Raw genomic sequence first — 19,036 nt, 5'->3', positions numbered from 1 at the left:
TAGATTATAAATATTCATTTAAAATATAGAATGGACTGTGAAAATAAAAATCTTACCACTACATCATCAATGTATGATGAAGGTGCCTCCTTGCCTCTAGCATGCGAGGACTCCCCAAGGTATCCTCCAGTCTGTGTCATAATATATGGTGCATTGTGCATCTCATGCACCTCATAATTTGCACTATGCGCAGGAGGATCAACATGTTGTCCAACTGGACCCAAGCATATGTGCCCACACATGACACAACTATGCGCACACAAATGTGTGGAGCCGAGGAGGACGTGTCAGCGCCATCGGATGTACCTCTACCATCAAAAGTAGGCTAAGCTACTGACCCAACCTGAGAAACCAAAAGGCTACTCAAAGAGTGAATAGTCGATATGGTCTATGATATCGCCTCATATATGATATCTGGATGTTGCACTAGAGGTGGGGGATCAACAGGAGGAGGGGGGACATATGGACCCTGAACTACTTTGAATGCCCCAGGTCTATTTTGGGGCATACATAAACCCACACCCTGAAAAGGTTGGATGTCAAAGTAGTTCACGTGTTTTCCTAAAATAAACTCAGCATACAATTTTTTGATGAAGTAGAAGGGGAAATCAAGATTGTTGTTGGGTGGTTTGTCGAAAACCATCCACCAACGATCCCAAAAGTTTTTCACAATACCATCATTTGTGCACCATTTAATAGAAAGTTTTGTTTTTTGGGTTCTATGAGATGACCAGTGCAGGGATTCACAAATAATGTGGCGATAGCGGCTTTGGATATCTCGAGATCCTTGATCTCCTTATAGGACAAGCCATCCGCATATTTTTCCCTGATAGAATCTCGCCACAAAAGAGTGACATTGTGCTCCTCAGTGATGGTTTCCATACTCTTTATGATTGATGTGAGGGGATCAAACATTGGGTTCAGGCGAGGGATCTTACGATAGACATCTACAATCCCCTTCAATTGGTTCAAATTTTATGCAATTAAGTCCTGAATTGAGGGGGGGATTGGCAAAGGAGGGTTTGGTTGTTGCGATTGTGGCTGATCAATGTTTTCACTGTTATCCCCCATTTTTAACCTAATCGAATGTAAATAATTGAATTTAGCTAACAAATTTGAACAATTTTGTATTTGATTTTTAAAAACCTAGTTTTCATGAAAAAAATCATATTTTCAATGAAAAAACAAATAAACATTAAAAAATACAAAAATTGAATAAAAATGATTGAAAACAATAAAAATCCTACCTTTTAATGTATTTTTTAGCAAATTGGGGTCAAACCACCGAATATCGGATTCTAAAAAATCGTGCAGCCTGTGGGTTAAAAATAACCAACGGGCTGTCACAGTCCATTTATATTGTCTCAGAAAATCGGATATCCAATTTTTATACTTAAATTATTTTAAAATTAACATTATATTTTATAATACAATAATATATAATATATTATTATATTATATAATATATCTAATATAATAATAATATATTATATAATATATAATATTATATAATACTATATTATATTATATATTATATAATATATAATATTATATAATACTATATTATATTATATATTATATAATATTATATTATATAATATAATAATATAATAATATATTATATAATATAATATAATACTTTATAATCTAATATTATATTATATAATTTATTTTTTAATTTAAAATTACCTATGAAAATCGGATATCTGATTTTATCTGATATCCAATTTATTTAGGCGTTTACCATGCCAAGGTGTACTGACACCCAGGCCCAGCAAAAAGTCAACATGAATTTTTGCATTTTTAGGCAAGCGGAGAAGGCTATTTTTTTCACATCGCCACTTTTTGGCCCCCCATGATCTTGCACTAACTCTTAACCAAATCAAAAATGTAGCCTGTAACTTGCTAGGTAATTGATTCCAACCACTCACTGAAGACGTCTGCTACCATTTGGCTACTCTGAACTTGATCAAGCAATCTCTGGTTCATTGGTGACCTTGGATCAAATGACAAAGGAACTTGAGAATGTGGATGTGGATTAGGATCCTGTATGGCATTGATGTGCTGGGCCATTTCCATTATGATCCGTTTCATTTCATTTTTATCCTTTTCATCTTTCCAAGTCCTGGTCAGAATTCTCTTGGTGGACATCTCTACGTGTTTAGCATCTGCATCTCAAGAGGTCACCCCTAAATCAATCTTCTCAATAATTAAGTCCTTCTTAGTGATATTTTTCAGCATTTTTATCTGTTGGGGGTCTGGCTACCTTGGCAATCCAATGTCCTATTTGGTCATCCACATCTATCATTGCTTTAGTTTTAAGTCTCTTGGACTTTGATGTTCTCCCCAAACACTTACTGACCATGTCCTCCATTGGAATTGAGATTGGAATTACATTTCTTTTCTTGGTAAGTGAAGCACTTTATCATTTGGGAATAGTAGATGTTTCCCTGGGTGGAGGTGATTGTTGATTAGTGATGACAATGGCCATGATGTTTACAAAATCCTCAGACTCTTGGGTTTCTTTTCCCTTATCAGCAACACTAGTAATTAGCTTGTCCTGATGAATAATGATGAATAGTAAATACCTAACAGGTACTGAGAGGGGGGGTGAATCAGTACAGACAAAAATTTCTCCGACAACTTAAACTGCAAAGACTGCACTAACTGGAAAACAACATCATCAACCTAAATCAAGACAATACTAGTAAAACACAGTAAGACTATAAAAGACATAAACCGGTAACACTTAGAACTTCTCAAAACCTAATATCTCATTTCAACTTCACCCATATGCTTAAATAGGTAATACATCATAAATACAATGACCATTAGATCAGTATGCTTTACCGCTTAATAGAAAACACTAAATCATCACATTAAAAAGCATCACACATAACACACTAATTTTTCACGTGGAAACCCAACTGGGAAAAACCATGGTGGGGATGAATACCCACAAGTTGTTCTTGAACTCTTCTGAAGTCCGCTCTGTTAGGAGCCTAGTCCGGTTAAAGACTTTACAACAGGTTAGGCTAGGAATCGATCCTGCTAGGGATCACCCAGTTAAGGGATGGCTAAATACCTGGTTAGAGGTTAAAACCCTGTTAAAGGCTACCTCGCAAGAGGATTTGAAGAACTCAATGATTTTGAGTCACCCTGTTAAAGGATTTACAAAAATCCTATTAAAGCTACCCGGTAAAGGGATTTTCCAACTGCTAAAATGGTTAGAAGTCAATAGGTAATACACTAATCTGATAACAACACTCAATGCCAAGGCAGATCCACTTCAATTCCTTTACATCTGCAATCACACTCTATAGATCTCTACTCACTTCTCTGGTCTAGCAAGAATCACTTCACATACATTCATTTGCCAACAACTTCAAATGAAAAACATCATCAACCTTATAGATATCAATTAGGTCGGTGGCCAAAACCTAAAACCCTAAGCATCTAGGCTAATAATACAGTAGGTCCAATCCTGGCCATTTAATCACATTACATAGGATAAAAAAATCTTGAACAAATATCAAGATGTTCTACATTGTTCATTCTTCACCGCTTCTGGAAGTTGATAACCCATCACGCACTCTCCACCGTTTACTAGGATTTTGCACATTCCCAAGGTAGATAGAATCAATCTCTTCATGCAAGATCCTCAAGGAAATCCTTCATGCGCACAAGTCTGATGTGGCAACGCGATCTAATTTTCATTTCAATGCTAACTCATCATAGGATGTCTTCGATTGAATCACATAGACTTGGAATGTATCAACCGGAAACCTTGAAGCCGAGACTAATAACTGGTAGTCATATCAAGTGAAACCCCGATATAAACTTTGCATATACTAGTTCACTTGCTTCAACATACCGGTTCACACTTCATCATACCGGTTCACTTATACCGATTCACACTTCATCATATTGACATCAATGACAACATACACTATCATCATGTCATCAAACTCTACACATATGCCAACATGTCCTGCATCTGAGCATCCATCATCCCTTTAGTTTCTTCTTTGGAGTCCAAATCTACTACAAGTGGACTTGTAAGGAGTTTCTAACTACTCTTCTTACTATGACATCTGGTGACACAAGTAGGGGAGGAACTCAGAGAAGATTCTCCTAAGTTTTCAATTTTGATTTTCTCGGTCCTCTATTTCTCATTACCTACAATATCAATAGCAATGTCAGAAGAAGGAAGAGATACTTGAAAAGTTGTATGAGTTCGACCAACTTTTTTACTTTTAGGTGCAGACATGGGTTGTTGTCCAAAATGGTGGTCTTTTAGCCAACCTTTTGTCTGTCTAATCACGTTGAATGTTCTAGCTTGAATGTTGTCATCCTCTTTTCTATCCCGATCAACTTCTAGAATAGGCTGCCCCTGTATCTTCTCCTCAAACTCAAGATCAACAACTTCCTTGCCTTCATCCTCTTGTACGTCAGAGATATTCATGGACAAACCCATTGTCACAATTTGTTGAACTATGATCCTCGACCACAATCTTCTTCTGACTTCAAATTCATCATCACAGTTCTCCCAGTAATCTTCTAGTTGAGGTTCCTGACAAAAATCATCAACATTTAAGTTCTCTATGGCAAACCTTTGGCTATCAAATTTATGTCTAGCAACATATAACTGTAAATTGAACTTCTTGAATTCAAGTTCAAGATTTAAGGCATCTGAAATGGATCTACAGCTATAATATCATAGCTCTACTGGAAAGACAACTCCAGACTTTCCTCCACTTCTCTTATCAATATAGGCTAGCTGTCGATTGACTTAAATCAAAATATAGCTATCTAGAGCATACCTGGGTAACCTAAAAGGTTCACCCTGAAAGCCGCCAACTCTAATATAGATGAATTGAGAAAACTGAATAAACAAACTACCATACATACCTACAAATTCCATTGCTTCAGTTGAAAATCTCCTATTTATGTTACCCTACAACTCATGAACCAATCTACTTGCAAAAATATCATTCCACCTCATGAATTTTTTAGCATATCTCTGCTCCTGCAGGTGAGGATAGTATTCATAGACTCTTATCCCATCTATCCAGGATTCATAGTGTAAACCATTCGAATCTTGAGTGTGGGCAAGCATATAAAATAGGTATGAGGACATGTAAAAACCACTCATCCCTGCAAATTTGTTTAAACTCTCATGCAGTCTTTCTGCAACAACTTGTCCCCAATCTAGGTGCGCGCTTCCATTCAACATGACTTGAATGTATAAATACATCCAGTCTTCCCAATAAAACACATGAGCATTTCCCTTCAATCTATTCAACAAAATAATAATATCTCATACTTCTGTTATAAAATGCTCTCTGGTGAGTGGCCTTAGTAACCTACTTTTAAATTTTCAACAACTAGTTTCTAGCAATTACACTTTTGTAAGTGCTCTTCTTCTCAAAAAAGAAAGAGTATGAAGTACCAATGGTCCAATCTTCATACGAATCCTTATGAGGAAAGCCCATGGCTTCCATTATAGTCTCTCTATCAATTTTCAAGAGCACCTCACCATTGATGGCCCTTATACTCTTGTGTTCTACATCATACCAGTTCATACATTCTAAAACCAGCTCCAAGCATGGTGTAGCAACAAGAAATGCAACGGCCTCAATCAAACCACTTCTTACAATTTTCTCCATCATGGAATTTTGGGTTGGATCCTTAAATTTTTCAAGGAAATTGGTGAGGTCTGCTTGTGCTAGTGAAGTGTCACCCATCTTTGGAAGTGAGCTAACCAAACAAGAAGTACGCCCCAATTTTGGCAGCTTTGGCCTCATGATGGCCCCTCTCATGTTTATCAAATAATTTCAGGAATAAAATGAATTCCTCTACATAGATAAGGGAATGGACAACAACTAGCTTCTGAACAAGAAAATACAATAGAAGAAGAAATAATTGAAACTAACCTGATCCCGACAACAAATTCTCAAAAACCTTCTGAATGCATATACAATACCTCTGGTTTCCTTCACTTTCATGGTTACTAAGAAGGTACTAAAAAGATTGCTAGCTTTTGCAACAAAAATGAATAAAATCTCACTCAAATCCTAGCTAGTTGTACTAATTAAGTAAGCTCATGTGAATTGACACCTGATTTGATAGATATCCAACATGCATTTAATTTCGAGTCATTTCATTACATGACACACAAATTACCATGATTATTTGCCATAATTAGAAACTAACATTTTGAACTACCCATAATATTCCCCTTTCCCGCCGCCATTTTCCCTCCATGATACTCGCACCACTTCTAAATGAAGCCTCGAACTATAAATTTTGAACTTTGAACCATGAACCAAGAACTGAAAGGTTCAAAGGTTCAAGTTCAACTTTGAGGAATAACATAGAATAGAACATAAAACAGTCTTCACGATATAACAACAAGAGGACAACGAATGAGCAAAGACATAACTGACGCACGATCAACTTTGAACCTTGAACCTTAAACCAAAAGGTTCAAGTTCAATATGAATTTTCAACAAAGCACTTGCCTTTACCATGAAACAAAGTCGTGAAGACAACTATTGTAAAACCCTACAAATGGTCATATAAACCATGGGCCCCTAATCTAGACAACATCACCAAGGTCCTAACCAAAGGCAATTAAATCAATCTTGAGCACATTAATTAATTCTTTAATCATCAAATGTCACATGGAAAATCAATTACTCAATATTAATTAAATATTTAATTAATTAATTGAATAATTCCAAGAATATCATTTTGATCAATTATCCTGTTCAATTTATTAAATATCCTAGCATATTTAATTAATTAAAAAATTTGCCATGCAATCATGCAAAAAAGGAATTAATTTATTACAAAAGAGAAAATACTCACAAAGCAAGAGTTAAATTGAAAATAAAATAAAAGAATTAAATTGAGAGAGAAATCTAACTTGAGATATTATTTCTTTGTTCTAAATTGAGAACTTGAAATCAGAAAAACAATTAATTGAATTATTAATCATTCTCTAAAATTAGAACTCCAAGCTTTTGAGAAAAAGAAGTTCAGTTGCATTGAAAAGACTCTTTTCTTGAATAAATCAAAGAATTATCTATTTTTATCACAAATGCATGGAATTAATTAATTCTTATTTCTAATGCAACTTGAACTTTTTATTTGAATGCATTTCAATTAAACTATAATTGGAATCTATCTCAAGGTTAACTGAATGCGATTTCTCAATTATTTCAATTAATTCTAAATTGTGCTTTTTCTTGATCTCTCTTGTGAATTTCTATAAATTCAGACTTGAGCTCTCATTCAAATCACCCTAGAGATACTTGAGAAACACCTTGGAGATTATTATTATGCTGATTTTGCTCTGGAGTCATTGAAGATATTGTTCTTGCCTTTTTTGAGATTATTTGCATCTTAGTTTAGCTTTTTGCATATTTAGTTTAATCATTATTGCTTGAATCATTATTGCTTGAATCACTATTGCTTGAATTATTCATCCATCTTGCATCCATATAGGTTAATATCATTCTCATATAGATTAAATCCTTCATCTTGGTGTAGTCTAGTCACTTGTATTGCTTATAAAAATCTGAGAGCAATCTTATACTCGCATCTTTTAGAAGGCAATTAATCGCTTTTTTATGATTTATTATTTATTGATTATTGATTTACTAACCATACATGTAATGACTTAATTGAAGTGTTGTGCCTGTAGCTGTCAGACCTTATTTCACTTTTTCACACACACATTTTAGGCACCCACCGTGGGGCAGAAGACTACTTTTTTTCGGCCTCTAAGACTAACTATTTATTTTTATTTTTTTCGGATTTTTGACTTTTTGGATTTTTCATCCCTACAGTTTCTACGAATTGTCGTACAACATTTCCCATAAGCCCGAATGACAAACTGTAGGTGTCGTATGATCTAGTACAGTTTATCGTACGGTCTGGAAAAAATTGTCGTACGATTTTGTATTTTCCTAGTTAAAAAGTAAATTTCATTCTTTCGGTTCTATTGATTATACTGATGCTGACCCTAGCTAGTTATCTGTTTATTTGTGAAATTTTCATAGCCTAATCATTTTTTTGCAGAACGCTCGTCAAAGAATATGCTTGTCACACAAAGACAATATGACTACTGATTCATTGTCTTTGCAGGTTGCCTAAGAAGAATCGACCAAACATCATGTATTCTTTAGATTCATTTTTAGTCACCTAACTTGCTATCTAGTTAAAGAAAAAATTTGTATTCTATGTTTTAAGTAAATTTTGAGAGGTAGGAGAGTATGCTCTTGTCTGTATAGATAATCAAAAATCCAGACTCTTGAGGCATTTTCTTTAAGTTTGAGATTTGTACATCTTTAGCGAGCCTGCCCTCCCAAGGAGCTAATAACTCTTAAAGCCATTATGGCCGGTGAGAGGAGAATGACCCAAGTGGGAACGGCTAAACGCCAAGTAGTCAAACCCACTATAAAATAAACATGATTTGATGAAAATTAAGTCAACTGCAGTGCTCAGGAATGGCTTTCCTCGATACCTTCGGGTATATTAAACCTTGGTTTTCAAGGCTAGGAGACCTCTTAATTGAGTTTATACCTTGACGCACTGAACAAACCCCTTACTAGTTCCAATTCAAATTAGAAGTTACCCAATTCACCTCCAAAAGGGGGGATAATCTTTGTGCAAGAGAGATAGTAACTCTCCCAAGATACTTGTCATTTTGTGCCCCCATTAGCATTTGGAGTCAGCTAATATGGCGTTGAGAATATGCGTGAGACTTTGGGCCATATTTTAATTAGCTATTGGGTGTGTACCTGAGTCTACAAGTAAAGGTTTTCTTCTCTCACCAATTTCCCTAGGGTTTGCATGTTGTGATTGGAGTTATTATTCATATTACGTGTCTTGTGTGTTTTCATCCCTGAAACTAAAAATGAAATACCAAAACTAGAGAAAACAAGAAACAACTCAGTGATCAAAAACTTTGTCTGTGTCCAAAACTAGCCTATCCCAGTCCAAACTCTGTCCAAAACTAGTTTATCCTAAGTCGAAACTCTGTCCAAAGCTAGTCTATCCTAAGTCGAAACTATGTCCAAAATTAGTCTGTCCCAGTTGAAACTCTGTCCAAAACTAGTCTATCCTAGTCAAAACTCTATCCGTGTCACAAACTAGTATACCTTAGCTGTCAAAAACTCAATCTACCTCTAAACTGCTCATCATCGGTCAGTGATCAAAAACTCAGTCCATCTCAAATCTAGTCATACTCAGTCATTGAAAACTCAGAATTTTACCTTTGTCTAGCAAACAGTCATACGAGTCTTCTGATTTATTGTCCTAGTTCATATTCTATGTCGTACGAAACTTCATCAGTCCTAACAGTCTGTTGTTTCATCTTCAATCCTGTGTCATACGAATCTTGATTGTCTGTCATCCACTTCTAAGAATTGTCATCTAAGCTTTACTCCTGTGTCATACGATAAAATATTACATTGAACAATTTGTTGTTCTAGACATACCCATCTATCGTACAGTACTAGGCAGCAACTCTTACAAAATACTGTTATTGTCGTCCTGAAACTATTGAATTGTCGTCTGGTCCTGAGAAACCTGTTGTACGAATCTCTGATTTTATCAGTCTAGAATAGTCAAAACTTGCCTAAAATAGTCTACAATGAGCATAACACTAGTTATCATCATCTTGGTCATAAACAGATCAAAACAGTGTACCTCTGCCATTTGTGTTGCACAATTTTGTCGATCATCTTTCAGCTAGTTCAATCAACTACATATCAAACCTAAGTCACTTAGATAAACGTCTTATACAAGATAGATCTTTCTTGAAACTAGACTGAGTCTTAGTCACTTCTCTCGGATAAAAAAATAATAATGTCTTATACAAGATAGATCATTCTTGAAACCAGACTAAATCTTAGTTGCTCCTCTCAAACAATTCATTAACTGAACAACTAGCTCTTAATTTGATCTTGACTTCTGCATCACAAATAGCTTTAGGTCACACCAATCAATAAAAATGCCTATCCAAACTAGGAGTTCTCATAAGAAAGATGCCAAAGACAAAGGCCAACCCTTTTCATATAAAGATAATCCATTTTACGAAGAGGATCCCCTGACTAATAAACCTTCATCATCAGAGATACCATTTTATGATGAACCTTTATCTCCCGCTATACCTAGAATAGAACAAAATGATTAAGACAACCTTAGTATTCATGAAACCGATAATGATTCCTCATCAAGTGAAGCTGAAGATTCTGAACCTCCAGAAAAAGAATTCATAAATGTCAAAAGGATAAAGATTTCCAAAAAATGATGAAGGCTATCATGGCTAGAGAAAAAGAAGACTATTTTCTAGAACTAGAAAAACAAGGCACCAAACTTCCTACTGGATATGATGTTCAGACTCTCATCACTAAAAAGGAAGAATTGCCTATAATAATGGTCCATGGACAATTACAAGTTTTACAGAATGGGATCATAGAACTGAAAAACAAGGATAAATCCCCAAAATAATATTCACTGGAGACAATATGCCCATTTTCATTTGACAAAAACCTATATGTGCCTCCATTTCCTTCACGAGTTGAGATTCCAAAATTTGACAAATATGATGGTACCTCATATCCTCAAGATCATGTTAGAGAATTTTGTGCTACCTGCATGGAGTTCATGCATGATCAAATGTATCTCATGCACCTTTTTCCAAGAAGTTTGGGAGGACAAGCTATGGAATGGTTCTCAAGTCTACCTAAGGGGATAAAAACTTTTGAAGAACTAATCCAACTATTTTTACAATAATACTCCTACAAAATTTGACATCCAATTACTATGATCTAACTTTGCAATACCAAACAAAAAACAAGGGAGCCTTTTCTCACTTTCCTCCACTGTTGGAGAAAGATGTTCTCTAGGTTTTCATGACCTATCCCAGATGCTGAGAAAATGGATATATTCATCAACAATCTAATCCCTAAATTGAAATATAGTATCCAAATGCAAGTACACCCATCATTTAATAAAATGGTAGATAATGCTATCCAAATGGAAGATGTGCTTATGAAGAAAGGAGATATCATGCCTTGGAAAGAAACACAACTAGGATCTAGCTCTAAAGAGAAGAACAAGTATTGGAAGTATGGCAAAGACAACAATAAGAACGTTGTTAATGACCCATTAGTAGACATTGTTAAAACCAACTCAAAGCCCATGATATTTAACTTGGCTAGTGGCACACAAGCACTCAAAGCAGCTGAAACCGCAGCAAAAAATCCTCCGAAGAAAGCAAAAGAGTGGTTCAAAGAGAAACTTTGGCTTTCAAAACCTAGACGTGAATTCACTCCTCTAGAAGAATCATACGAATCTTCATTTAAAACTCTATTGGAAAACAACCTAATAATGTTACCAGATAATTCTAGGCCATATGATCTAGAATTCAAACCAAAATGGTGGAGAGAAAATGAATACTATGACTACCAATGGAATAAAGGTCATAACACAAACAACTACATGAAGCTCAAGCATGAGATTCAATATCTTATAGATGCTGGTAAAATTGTTGTCGGGAATCACCTGACAAATGCTGATCATAAATATTTTAAAGACCCCTTACCTATTTATGAACAAGGTGATTCCTCAAAGACCAAAGGAAGTGCCGAAGTAAATTATACTTATACCAGCAATGACAACATCATCAACATGATTGAGCCTTCCCAATTTGAATATCGCAATATGATCATAATCCAAGATAAACAAAATGAATCATGATATGCAAAGGCTATGACCCATTCTCAAAAGAAAGTAACTCTCCAAGGAGCTAGTTCTTCAAAATCTGCTCCAACAATGTTAAACCTACCAGCCTCGTCAAACAAACAAAAAGAATCAACATGTGATAAATTTAAAAGACTAACTTCATCATCATCCTCTGGATATAGCATTGTTGAATAGTTGAAAAAGACAAATGCTCAAATTTCCCTCTTTAAATTACTAAAAATCTCTTTTGCTCACAAAGAAATCTTGGACAACACCTTGCTCACCACTAATATTCTACAAGATTTAGATATCAATCGGTTTCAATATATGGTGGGCCATCTGACTTCACCTCACTATCTGACCTTCTCTGAAGAAGATAACAACTCGATAAATCACCCACATAACCAGCCATTGCACATTGAAGCCATGATCCATAAACACAGAGTCAAACATGTTTTGATAGATGGAGGCATGGGGTTGAATATTTGTACTTACAATCTGCTTACACAACTAGGATTTTCTGAAAATGTCATTGATCTGGTCAAGAAAATAATAATTAAAGCCTATGATGAAGAGGAAAGGACCTCTAAAGGTCTGGTATCATTATCAATTAGGGTGGACCTGTAGAAATAGATGTCATTTTCTAGGTACTTGATCTTCCTTTGTCATACAATATCTTACTGGGTAGGCCATGGATTCATGAAATGAAGGCAATTCCATATACATACCATCAATGCCTAAAATTTCCTTATAACGGAGTTGAGGTCAGTATTCTTGTTGATACAAATGTCCCCTATAATGCATTGACAAAAGATGTTGATACCTTTGTGCCTCATAATAGAGAAGCCTCTACAAATGAAAATTTAGAAGCTCTGATGAAAGACTTGGAAAAGAAATTGAAAATTACCAATACTAGCATGGATGGATACAAGATAGAACCAATACTTTCATTAGTCTCTCTTCCTCCATCGCCAAAATAGTTGGGCAAACCATCAGAGGCTATGAAAACACAGACTTCAACTTTGAATATCATATATGATGGTCTTTTAGTACAATCTTCTACTTCCCTGGCAGATGAAATAGAAGAGGATGTTGTTCTAAAATGGCTTTTTAAGGAAGATAGTGAAAACAAAGAAGTACGGCATTGTGAGATTTCCTCAACACAATATAGTCCAGGCTACAAAATGATTCAACGCATGGGATATTCAGGTACTGGTCCCCTGGGAAAACATCAAGAGGGTATTACTGAACCGATTCAGCTGCAAACAAAATCAACAATAAGGCTAGACTAGGGGTACAATCCAAAAAAGACATTAGACCAAAAAAAATCTTCTAAGTCTAAGTGGCAGAAAAGGATATCACCTACAACATAACGGAAAACAATCACTAAACAAGTTTGAGCTGTGCATGAAAAAATTTCTTTGTATGTTGTCCTTTATATTGGTTTTCGATTATTATCCCTCTGAGTAACTCGAGGAAGTCTATCTTGACTAAGAGAAGCAAGGATTGGGGGCATAATATTTTCTTTGTTTTCTGCTTGTAGGAATGATTCCGATGATCTAGAAACATCTAATCAGTTGGGTGTCTATGATAAGACTCTTCACATCAAGGTGAAATCACCACAGATACCTCGAATCTGGTTATTTTTAATGCTACAGGGAGGTTCACATCATTTATTTATCTATTTTGAGAGAATTTCTTTATCATACAATCCGGGTCCATGCGTAATCTGTCCAAGGATATGAACAAAAAAATGGTTATTGCGAACAAGATAATTAATATTGCACATGAAAAGAAAGGAACTCTAATCTCCCTCCTATGTTTGTTATGCTCAGTGATGAAACTTAAGTATTTTAAATTTAGTGACTAGGTTTAGGTTGCATTTCATTATGTACTTTGTGAATTTAGAGTGATTTCGGTATGGTAATAGTCTCTTTATCTTCTGAATGAGAGTTGGAAGATCATCATTTCTTAGCTAAGTGGTCTTTTCTTCATCACTTCTCTGATCGAGTACTTCTGTATTGAGATGTTAGTTTCATACATAAGCATCTTATATAGATTTATTCATTTCATTATCACTCATTCGCATTCATCTTATTGCATAGAAAAAAAGAAAATATAAAAAATTTGCATTACTCATTACTCATTCTCATTCATTTTATTTTCATATGAAAAGCAACAAAAACAAACATTCATATTCACTTGCATTTACATACATCCATACTGAAAAAAAAAAAATGCATACATATAGAATAAAGCATATAGAAGACATCTCATAATCGATTGACAGAAGTACTATGAAGTCCAATCAGATCTTGTATATATATACTCATCAATGTCTCAGGGTACAAATAATGTCAACTGACATGTACAAACTCCCATCGGAGCGAGGATCGTAAGGGCTACAAAAAATGGGTGTGTCTACAAAAAATCTCAGAGCTACAAAAAAAATATCTATCTCTCGGCCTCTTCCTCATCGCCTGGTGGAGGAGGTGGAGCCTACTAGCCTGGATCCTGACGAGGTGCTTGACCTCCCTCAGATCAAGCCATATAATGAGAATAAGGTACAACCTGCCGCGCTACTGGAACTGCTACGCTGTAAGCCTCAATGTAATAGGCTACCTGACTCGTCTGATGAAGTACCTCATCTCGCAAAGTGTCTATCTCTTCCCTCCTCTCTACTCTCATATTTATGACCTGACAATCTCTCTCTACTCTAAGCTCTGCTAGCTGTTGGTCTTGCTCCGCCAACTGTGTCTATGCCACTATTAGCTGCGACTGTAAACTCGCTAGGCATGCTCTCATCGACCGTGTTGTGTCGACCCCTCATCTCTTGTAGGATCTCCGCCTCCATCTCCACATTGCTCCTCCTTTCTCTTCCTGACCTATCTCAGAGCTACTCGCTCCTCCTCACCTCCACCCTCAAGTACCTAGCTCCACTTAGTCTAATGCCAACAACCCCTAGGGATCCACCCTCTCCTCTTTGTTGTTTCCTACCACCAACTAGCACCCTACTACTGCTAGCACTAGGATCATCACCTGCCCACCTCGGAGCCTCGGCTCTCTGTCCCTGTCTTTGTCCCTGTCCCTATCACTGCACGGTGGCATCATCCTCAACCTCCTCTATGAGAGGTACCTAGTCTGCTGGATCTATAAATATCGGGAATGGATGCTGCTGAAACCAATCCCTATACTGGGGCAATACCCCCGCATCTGCAACATCATCCATATAGTCCCATCTGAGTCATTGTAACCCAGTCAACTCCTGCATGCCTCAGGCGTATGATAGCCTAGGCCCCCATCCATGCCTCTCATCATCTACATAATGCACATATGCAGTAAACTCCTGCGAGGTCCCCTGAGGTCTACCATACTGCCTCATCACTCGAGTAACAACAAACCACTTGACAACTATCTGTGATCTGCCTATGAGAGGTCATGTAATGAAGAGGTCTCTACGTACAACTCTCCAATCATCCCAAGGCTCTAGACCCCTGTATGGTCTCCATATCACGGCTATCAAGTCATCCAACTATCATCTCCAATAATTTGTCTTGCCCAGATGGGGTTGAGTAACATAACTTGAATATCTATAAATAATGAGCTGACCAGGATCCCTGCCCTCATCGACAATCAGCCTGCAAACTGGGAGATGCTCCCAAGCCCATACCTATAAAATCAAAACTCCTGTAGCCATACTCTTCCCCTCTCGGTAGATGATCTCATGCATCTCGTGTTACATGTGTGCCAAAATACACGAACCCCATCCTAATCTCTAGGGGTGCTCAATAAGTCTATCCAACATCCTGCCCCATCCACACAAAAACCCCTGTTGTCCCCTGTCTGGCATCAGAAAGAAGCCAATAAAACCTGCCAAGATGCAAGCCAATGGAAAGTCCTCGCTATACCTAGTCATCATCACGTCCTACCTGATAGAACGTGTCAGAATATCAGGATCCCTGAAAACCTGTCTAATAGCTAGTAACCTAGGAAGATGCACTACATCATAATCAACCTTCCCTCCAGCAAAAGGGATACAAAGAATCTTGTATACATCCTCGGGAGTGATCATCATCTCCCCAACTGGCAAATGGAACATGTTATACTCTGAATGAAACCTCTCAACTAATGTTGTGAGCATACCGTTATTCACATGGATATCGGGCAACTATAAAAGGTGAGTCAATCCACACAAATTAATATGTGCTCAATTAATATCAGATAACTCCTGAACTAATGTCATGGTTGGTGGATATAAACATCAGAATAACACATGGGGCAATCAAACCTACAAAAATATCAAACAACAGACCATTAGGAAACATTTCAAATTAGCCTATAAGAGAAGAAAAACATCTTGCAAATCCAACTACATCAACAACAAATTTAAAATTTCAAGTTTGCACATTTTAAAATGCTCACTATTTTTCAAACGACATAACATAGTAGAGGCAGCAACTCGTACGAGTTAGGAATAGGCCTAGTACGACAAAAGACTGATACGACACACAATTAGCTCTAGGATGACAAAATGGACTATTTTGAAGGTTCTCGTACGACACAAGGGTAGTTTTAGTATGACAAAACTAGTGGACTTAAACGATAAAACAAACTTAATCAGTTTGTCTTATGATACAGGATCCTATCTCGCATGACAAAATGAAAACGTCTGACTTCTATGAGCCAAAATTGAAACATTCAACAAAAAAATTCAAAATTGAAACAATAAATAGGCTTAAGATTGATCACTTACCGTTGGCTCATAGTTCCGAGGTTGATTATGTCATCTCTAGCGCTTGAATCGATGTTCATGAGTGGGAACAACCATTTTTATTCATAGAAGGCTTTTTGAATTTTCAAACTTGGGAGGGTTAAAATGATTTGAAAATGACACTTTTACACCTTATATAGTCAAAACCCTAATTTTTTTAACTTGCTTTGATGGACATGAAAATTGTACCCTTAGCTAATTTACCCGTTCTAATTCCATTTTCAGGATCGAAATCGAAATACAAGATCATTTTCCTAGTCAATTTCACAATTTGGACCACTTAGGGCTTTTTCATCAGATGCTCATTCTCGCTTCAATTTGCGCTCATCAATCAATGTTGAATCTCAATTCCATTCTACATATCAACTTTGCGCTCAATTTCTCATTAATCAACACCGAATTTTCAAAAATTCCTCTGAATTAATTTGTGCTCAAATAATTATCATCAATAAATAGCTACCTAATAATCATGTACCCTTGCTATGATTTCGCTCCCGAGGGGGCATACTCATGACCTCATGACCTCACATCTTCAAAGTCAAGAAAATTTTCAAATCTTCATCAAATTTAAGCAAAAAAATATTTTTCAACTAAAGAAAATCAAATTCTTATTGCTAAGCAACATCTCAACTTCATCGCTTCACATCAAGTTGAGATCTCTCGATCATCCAAATCAAATCAATTGCTAGGGCATATCTGTTTCATCGCTTCAAATCAATTTGATATTGTCTTCATCTGAATCAATCTCTTAAGGTTAATCAGTTTCATTGCTTTTCATCAACCTGATTATTTGTTTAAACTCAATCAAGGGTTTAAGGAGTATCTTCGATCATACTCAATCTAAGCAGGTGTTCAGTTTCATCACATCAAATCAAGCTGGACAGTTTATCTTCGCTCATCACATCTTGATCCATCAAGCTCAAGATCGATTTTATCTTCGCTCGCTGCATCTAGATCAATCAAGTTCTAGATCAGTAAGATCCGCTTCTTGATCAATCAAGTTCAAGTTTGGTATCTTTGCTCTCTATCCTTCCTAGTTCATTCGTTCGGGATCGGTATCATTTTAATCAACTTTGTTTAGCTTCATCACTTCAAATCAAGCTAAACACCTTGCTCTTCATCTGGTTTGTGATCAATTAAGTTCAAAACTGGCATCTCCTAGACATCAACTATTCTTTGAACCAACGCGTTGCTCGCACATTAATTCAAAGAGGGGCAAATGTAATACCCTAAAAATGGTCATCTAAACCATAGGCCCCTAATCTCGACAACATCACCAAGGTCCTAACCAAAGGCAATTAAATCAATCTTGAGCACATTAATTAATTCTTTAATCATCAAATGTCACATGGCAAATCAATTACTCAATATTAATTAAATATTTATTTAATTAATTGAATCATTCCAAGAATATCATTTTGATCAATTATCCTATTTAATTTATGAAATATCCTAGCATATTTAATTAATTAATAAATTTGCCATGTAATCATGCAAAAAAGGAATTAATTTATTACAAAAGAGGAATTAATCACAAAGCGAGAGTTAAATTGAAAATAAAATAAAAGAATTAAATTGAGAGAGAAATCAAACTTGAGATATTATTTCTTTCTTCTAAATTGAGAACTTGAAATCAGAAAAACAATTAATTGAATTATTAATCATTCTCTAAAATTGGAACTCCAAGCTTTTGAGAAAAAGAAGTTCAGTTGCATTGAAAAGACTCTTTTTTTGAATAAATCAAAGAATTATCTATTTTTATCACAAATGCATGGAATTAATGAATTCTTATTTCTAATGCAACTTGAACTTCTTATTTGAATGTTTTTCAATTAAACTATAATTGGAATCTATCTCAAGGTTAACTGAACCTGATTTCTCAATTATTTCAATTAATTCTAAACTATGTTTTTTCTTGATCTCTCTTGTGAATTTCTATAAATTCAGCCTTGAGCTCTCATTCAAATCGCCCCAGAGATACTTGAGAAACACCTTGGAGATTATTATTATGTTGATTTTGCTCTAGAGTCATTGAAGATATTGTGCTTGCCTTTTTTGAGATTATTTGCATCAAAATTAGCTTTTTGCATATTTAGTTTAATCATTATTTCTTGAATCATTATTGCTTGAATCATTATTGCTTGAATTCATCTTGCTTGAATCCCTATTGCTTGTATTATTCATCCATCTTGCATCCATATAGTTTAATATTATGCTCATATAGATTAAATCCTTTGTCTTGGTGTAGTCTAGTCACTGGTATTGCTTATAAAAATCTAAGAGCAATCTTATACTCGCATCTTTTAGAAGGCAATTAGTCTCTTTGTTATGGTTTATTATTTATTGATTATTCCTTTACTAACCATACATGTAATGACTTAATTGAAGTGTTGTGCCTGTAGCAATCAAACCTTATTTCACTTTTTCACATACACAACTATCTTTAATGTGCACTTTGAACTTGAACTTTGATCTAAGGCAAGGTTCAATGACTTGAGTTCAAAG

This window comes from Cryptomeria japonica, chromosome 11 (assembly GCF_030272615.1).
Source record: "Cryptomeria japonica chromosome 11, Sugi_1.0, whole genome shotgun sequence".
NCBI classification, from domain to species: Eukaryota; Viridiplantae; Streptophyta; class Pinopsida; order Cupressales; family Cupressaceae; genus Cryptomeria; species Cryptomeria japonica.
The sequence above is the reverse complement of the archived record's forward strand: the minus strand, read 5'-3'. Positions refer to the sequence as shown.